The 7,964-nt window shown below is 37.4% G+C and overlaps 1 long non-coding RNA gene across 1 annotated transcript; it reads right to left on the reverse strand.

Annotated features, from left to right (window-relative positions):
- Positions 1-6,469: 6,469 nt before the first annotated feature.
- LOC139133152 (uncharacterized) lies at positions 6,470-7,602 on the reverse strand. Its single transcript, XR_011552536.1, has 2 exons — positions 6,654-7,602; positions 6,470-6,537 (listed from the first exon to the last, which is right to left on the reverse strand). It is a non-coding gene; the product is annotated as an uncharacterized lncRNA (long non-coding RNA).
- Positions 7,603-7,964: the final 362 nt, after the last annotated feature.

Raw genomic sequence — 7,964 nt, forward strand, 5'->3', positions numbered from 1 at the left:
ACGTTTGAAAGTTTATTTGCGTGAAACACCGCCGCATGGAATTTGGTTACATGTTCACCAGCTCCAATAGGAATAAATTCACTTCTCCAAAATGGCAATTTATTACTCAGTCTTTGAACGTAAATCAGTATTACAGGAAAATATTGTTTCGTAGGTTCTTTTTCCATGTGGGTCTATCATGATTCGTTGGCCAATAGGCCTGTATTGCACCCCACTCTGTTTCTACCCTTTTCTATCCATTACAAACCCACAGTCTGGTCTATTGTACAGAAAGCTAGGCAGGCAGGACGATACACAGAAATACGATGTCGAGTGATTAAATCCGACGAAAGATACCTCCCCCTCTAAAGACACACCTAAACTTCGAGATATGTGTAATTGTGTTGTTAGTTTGTTGGTTCTCGTGACAGACAGACAGACAGACAGATAGACAGACGGGCAAGTAACTACATAGGTAGTCAGCTGTAGAGATAGATAGATAGATAGATAGATAGATAGATAGATAGATAGATAGATAGATAGATAGATAGATAGATAGATAGATAGATAGATAGATAGATAGATAGATAGATGGATAGATAGATAGATAGATAGATAGACAGATAGACAGACAGACAGACAGATAGACAGACAGATAGATAGATAGATAGATAGATAGATAGATAGATAGATAGATAGATAGATAGATAGATAGATAGATAGATAGATAGATAGATAGATAGATAGATAGATAGATAGATAGATAGATACTGGACAGGTAGGTAGGTAGGTAGGTAGGTAGGTAGGTAGGTATAGGTAGGTAGGTACATGTAAGTATGTACAGGTAGAAAGGTAGGTAGAACATTGGGTAGGCAGTTAGGTATTTGTATAGATACATAGGTAGTAGGTAGGTAGGTGGATGGATAGGTGTGTGGATAGATAGAAAGATAGTAGACGGAATTTACTATATTTCAAGGGGATTATCTACACAACAACTCGCCTTTCCTTCATTTGATCGAAGTCAATTACATGAGGCATCAAGCGAGCATTGACAAAAGTCAACCACACACAATCGGTAACCATTCAACTTGCTTCATATATACTATATACTATATACTCTCAAGATTCCGGAAGCTGCTCAGAGAATATCGACTGATTTGCTCTCGTAGGAAGAGAGCCATACATTGAATTTATCTCATCTTGCTACTTCTTGGCTCTAATGGCAACACATGCCATCATTATCACTGGACCAAGTACGGAATATCCTATTTCAGCTGAATTAGCCAAATTTATTGTCCCCGATAAGGGTCGCTCAGGGTCTCGTCTTATCTTCAATCTAACCTTTGTTATACATTTCTTTGCCGTCGTGTGTTCAAATACTTGTCCGCAGGGAATTGCACGAAAGGAAAGTTTAGAAAAATGTTAAACGTGAAATATTGGCACCCTCTTTAAACTAACAACGACGTGAAATTCCACGTTCAAGCTTCGGTGTTATTTTCGGGCAAGTGGGGACTCTTTTTGACGGTAAGTTATACGATTTTTTTTTTGTGTGAAACACACAAAGGCTTACAACTTGACGTCAGATGTATTAATAGCAATAAAAGCGTGCATTTATGATGTTTTTTTCCTTTAAAAACACAGCGTGGCTCGTGCCGTTATTAACTGTCTGTGGCGGAGGCGCGCAACTTTGAAGCACAAAGAACCAGTGCAATAATTGTATGCGTCGTTAGAAGCGCTTTTTCTTCTCTGTAAAATTTCGATTTTATTCCAAAACACTGCAAAGTGGTAACATTGAAAGAAATAAAATGTTTACGTAGGATCACAACAATCGTCCTTTCAATGGAGTGAGAGAAAAAAAACCCGCGGAAGCGTTTCGGCTTTGAAATTCTATAGATGAAGCGAGCTGCTTCCAGCTACGCAGTCTATATGATGAATCAAGCATATTACGTCATCTAATCAATATTCATGGAGATCTACCATTCATTGCCCTGTATCAAATATTTTCCAAGAGGTTAATTGGACATGGTTTTGATATGTCAGAAATGCTGTTTTTCGGAATGCTTTGGAAGGCAAAGGCACGAGTGGGGTAAAGAAAAGAGTGTTTGGTTGCTTACGGCGAAAGAAAGAAATGTTTGTTTTGACAAGGGATATGTTCTATATACAAATATATTTGACCTAGAGAGTTTCAACCGAGATTGCGAGCATTCCACAAGACGACATGTTTTGAAAATGCAGGAAATTAGAGTTCAAGTGTCAATTTACAGCTGTACCATCTCTGATAATAACAAGAGAGAACATCGGGCTTCAAAGTTTTGGATAAATACCAGGAATTACAAGTAGGGCAAACAGACAACATAGCCATTTTTAATAATGGCTTAGCTCATGACAACATTTTGTCATTTCTGCACTAAGCCAAACTCCACGAATCTAAAACTTGATGCATTAAGTAACCATGCCGGTTCAACAGAGAGTGTCGACCCAATTTTAGAGCCCGGGGCATCGACGCCCAAGTTATTGACTATGTAATATTTTTATGTCGCTAAAGTTAATATTCCCGCAGGCATAGCGCCAGTAGATGAATTCTGTTTCCGCAATTATTCTACAATCCGTCATCGCTACCTTGGAAATATTAGGCAAGTAAAACGACATTGAATTTTATATTTACAGGCTGACCTTTTATTTCATTTGGGCAATCATTGCTTCAGTCGTAGCTTCTGTTTCTCGAATTGTACCAGATATCACTTAAACATATATCATATGATTGTGAAATTTCGCGCTCGGCAAAGAGTTACTGAATCAGAGTGATTTTACATCTGTCAGGTGCTCTGAGGCAAAAGTGTGGCTGCTAATGAGAATTGATTGGCGAAACCGTGTATAATGACAAAGTCACTATCATTTGATAATTTTTCTTAGCTTTATGGTTGCATGTGACACATTATTTTTTCATTTCTGCTTACTGAGACATAATTTAAGCTAATAAATCATAGCTCGCCCTCATCGTTGATGCATCATGCGAATATTAAGATCATATCTTTGTACTTTATACCATGATCACGTGATACAAGTCAGAATGTTCTTCTTACTCATTGCTTAAGTATACGTCACTGAATCAGTCGTCACATTGCCGTCAAAATTGATGCCGTGGTCTAAAAACATACTCTTCATTGGGTTGAACGGGTGTACTTCATTAAGGTAGTATGCACCTCGAAAGTTAAAGACTTAAACTTTTCCTCAAACTTTCCTAAATAAAACCTTCAACCATTCTTTCACCAAGTCAACAATAAAAATTGGAGGTCACCGTGCAAAGTTTGAAAATTGCCCAACATTGTGTAATATTTGAAATGCAAAATGGCTGCCATTCCTGTTACAGTATTAGCTCTATAGGGAAGAATTAAATTTTAAATTTTCGAAAAACTAAGACGTTGGAAGTTTTTCTTTCTCCAAGAGCTTTAAAATGAACCCCCACAAGTGGTAGATTAGAAAAAAATTGTAGAAATTTGACGAGGTTCGTTTTACCTTTAAAACTTGTTGTGTTTTAAAGCTTAATTAACAGTTTCTTTTGATTTGGTTTTCATATCGTTCAGTTCGCAAATTACAGTATATTGTGTTCCTTGTTCTACTCCCCTCCCAAGTCATGTCCAAATGCATAGTATTCAACTTGGTGTCTCACGGCCTGTGTGTGTATTAACTGAGCAATTAACTCGTTTTGATCTTGAGTAGAATCGATATTCTGTAAGGAAGAGCTCAGCACACTGTTCACGATGCACTACCAGTCTAATACTTCGTATTTCAATATACTTTAGGAAGAAGAAAGAAAAGATGCATTTGTTTTCAAGGACACCAATACTGAAAATGTCGAAAAAAGTAAAAATTCAAAGCTGCTATATTGTACCATCAAATTTGGGGCTTTTAGAAATGGCATCAGGTGTTAAATTGGCGGCTTACCCATCCGATCACTTCCTGGAGGACGACGCGTAGAAATCTTACAAGTAATATTGATTACTTGATTTAGGTTTAAACAGGAGATTTTCAGAAAGAACTGCCACATATACTGTACATGCGGAAATCTAGCATCAAAAAAAAAAATCGATGTGTGGAGCTTTATGTGATGGGATGACCTCTCTTTACAGTGCTAAAGCCTGATAAACACAACACAGGCTCAATTACATGCACTTTGGCTTTAAAGAGGGTGAGTTGCCATTTCTGCGCAAGTACTAGTGACTGCAGCCTCTTTGCGGAGGCTTTTTTTACGACGCTATGAGCGCAGGATCACAGACATAAATAACCGTGGGACATAATGCCTCGCAACTTCACGGTGTCGTTTTATTAAAGTAAATTGCAGTGAAGACCTTTTCAGAGAAATTACCCCAACAAAAGCGACAGTTGATCCTCTGCGCGACTTACAGCACAGTGACTGTAAAATTCTTTTCTCTCCATAATCGATCATATAATGTAAACTGCTTGATAGAATGTTTAACACGTATCGGGGGACACACGCTCTACACGATAATCTGTTTACTCATTCTGGCTAGGATCTACTGGTGAACATCTCTTTATCACGACTCTGTTGGATTGTGGAAACCAATATTTCTTGTACGATAAGGTAGAATGCGCCTCGGCGACAGATATTCAGATTCTCAACTTTTTAAATACTTTTCTGGTCTACCACATGTGGGGACTCGTTTTAAAGCTTTTGTGGTAAGAAACGTTTTTTGTCGTCTTATTTTTTGAAAATCGAAAATTTCACGTTTCCCCTTAGAGTTACTACAGGGATGGCGGCCATTTTGAATTTCAAAATAATATCGGTAAATGTTTGGTAATTTGTTTCTCTCTCATGCCAAACTTTGCACGTTGACGCCTGATTTTTATTCTTGATTAAGTAAGAGAATGACTGAATGTTTAATCGAGAACATTTTGAGCAAATGTTGAAGGCTATCATTTTCGAGGTGCATACGACCTTAAAGGGATAACGTCAACAGTACAAGTGCGCATGCATGTATATTTTTGAAAGAGTTGAATAAGTCACCGCACTTCTGCCTTGTTTAACTACGCTAATGTTTGTTATGCGTTCCTGGCGTTAGTGAGCATAAAACAGCTTCAGTGTCCTCCATGAACACTCTTTGAGTTACCAGATTGGAGCGTTGCTAGGTGAGAAATCCAGACAATTAGCCTTCCACTGTGACGGGGATTTAGAGAGCGAGAGGTAAAGCGTCGAAGGACCTCAGCAGGGGTCAAGAAGGAGAGAGGTCACGGGGCTTAACGAGCCATTTCATGGTTCAACGCTTGATCCGCGGATTTCAGAGTCTCCTGATAAAATATCGCCGCGATGTGATTGACACTTTCATTAATGTATATATAGTAAGCGTAATTACCATAATGATAAAAAATCATAGTATTTCATGATCAGAAAATTACTCAGTCCTTTTCGAAAGATTGCTCATTCTTCGAAAGATAGCGCTGGCGTTTTACTGATATGCAGACATCCACGGCAAATCACAACCTGAAATTTGATAAAAAATTGCCAGTATCTCACTGCTTGCCATTTTTATTTGAACTCGCATGCAGGACGGGCACTGGTATCTCGACGAAGTTTTCTATACATATGTTAATTGAGATCAGAATGTCTCCTCTCTGCGAAGAGCTAATATCTCAATTTATCGTGTTCTAGTCATATTTTGTCGAGCTATGGGTTGTCGGTAATGCGAATTTCGCTCACGTCCTGAAACAGTGCGCGTGGTGCTTCATGCTACATGTGACCATGGTGAGAACACATATTAGAGAAAGTTTCATTGGCAATAACACTATCACTATAGAAACGGAGCATCCAGTGTGCTTCACGGTTTGACAGCACCCATCAAAAGTAAGGAAAACTGTAGCCATAGCCGAGAGCTATATACATCAGATAATTTTTGATTAAACAAGTGGCTCTGAAAAAGTAGGATGCAAAGAGATGGAAAAATAAACACATTTTAACAGTTGCGCTTTTTTCTGGAGCAGTGATGTTATTCCATGCAAAGAGAGCGCTCTGAGACAAACAAAAATCCATTTACGTGGAAATACTCCGTATCAACCTAAAATTGATGCTTGTTTATCAAGTATAAAAACGATAACTGCCTCGGGTTCAGTTCTTTGATGGCAGAAGCTCCAGTCATCACGAAATGGCGTGTTCTTGATATTCTTCGCACAGTTGTTGAACTACAGCTGCTCACCTTCGTCCTCCCTCATGCAGGACGGTTGTTTAATCTTAATCACGTTGTGTCGATGACTTACAACGATTGAAAGAGGTGAGGTTGTCGAGAACGCATTAAAACATGCTCTGATCATCACTATGGAAACGTCGTTGATATGAGAAAGACAATTGATTAAAAAGGTAAACCATATATATATATATATATATATATATATATATATATATATTATATATATATATATATATATATATATATAGAACAAAGCAGGTCAAGACGCACCAACTCAGGACACCAAGCTCTTCATTTATAAAATTTATTACACCGACGTTTCGTGGGAGTAATCCCACTTTATCAAGGTTAAAACAATCTGAAATAAAATAACAACGACAAACTTAAAGTAAAATACACATGCTAAAATAGATTGAATCATACAGAGACTGGAAAACGTGTAAAAGTTAAAAATAAAAATTGGCGCCAACTTACGAAAAAGCCGAGCAGAAAACTGCTCCGCTTTCCTTCAAACCCAGGAGTCGAATGGTCAAAGTGTGGGTATTGTTTCAAAACAACGTCAAGGCTTATTTATACTTGAAAGACATTTGCATATTAAAGTGTAGGAAAGGTGGCAGTGCAAACCACACAGAAATGACGTACTAAAAATATCCGACTCTAAAAATACAGCTCAAACAGGTGAAATTATGAACCGTGGACAATAGCGTACATCCAAGGACACTTATGTAACAACTGAAATTCTACAATACATCAAACTAGAACAGTTACAAAGAAAACTAAAAAAGAATACTGCTGAAAGAGTGATGCCTACTAAAAATCGTCAAAATGAAATGAAGAAAGAGCTGTAAAATCTGCTTACACATCTAGAATTTTTGTGGTGTCTCTCTGTTCAAACCCTGAGGATACATAGTGTTGAGTTGAAATATCCACTTGGACTCTGTGAAATCTCTGGAGAATTTGTCATCTTTGTGTACTTTTTCAAGAATTACAACTTTCATATTTTTGACGGAGTGGTTAGATGAATTGAAATGTTGGCTCACGAACATTGCAGGGTTATTAGGGTCAGACTTATTAGATTTAATCATACTCCTGTGTCCAGCCATTCTATATCTGATTTTATTCTTGGTTTGTCCAACATATTGACACATGCATTTATCACAGTAGATACAGTATATAACATTCTCAGTGTTACAATTATAATTCCCTTTTATTTGAAATATTTTTCCATTATGGATATTAGTCATTTTGTCCGTTTTTACCATATGTGAACACATTATTTTACATTTACTATCTCCACATGGTCCTGAACCATAATTTATATTGTCACTACGTTTCAATGTTAATTTATGTCTAACAATGAGTTGGCCAAGGTTTGCGCACACTCTTTGTGAAATAAGAGGTGGGTGGGGCACGACTTCACGCATTCTTTGGAAATTTTTAATATATCTTGGTGTTTTTTGGCCATTTCTTTTATATTTGGGCGCAGAGGATGAAAGTCACTGACCCATGCTACTCTCTTTGTTGTCTTAGGTTTATTATTGAAGAAAATGTGTCCTAGGTTATTACGAACCTTCTCTATGATTTCAATTATCTTATTTTTATTATATCCTGATTTAACCAATTTATCTTGAAACTCTTCTATTCGCTGATCAAACCATTTGTCTAGGGAACAAATGCGTCTCAGTCTTATGGTACCACTGTAGATAATGCTGTTGAATATATGCTTGGGGTGAAAAGAGGATGGAGGCAGATATCTACCGCTATCGGTTGGTTTAAATATATAGA

This window comes from Ptychodera flava, chromosome 5 (genome assembly GCF_041260155.1).
Source record: "Ptychodera flava strain L36383 chromosome 5, AS_Pfla_20210202, whole genome shotgun sequence".
NCBI lineage: Eukaryota > Metazoa > Hemichordata > Enteropneusta > Ptychoderidae > Ptychodera > Ptychodera flava.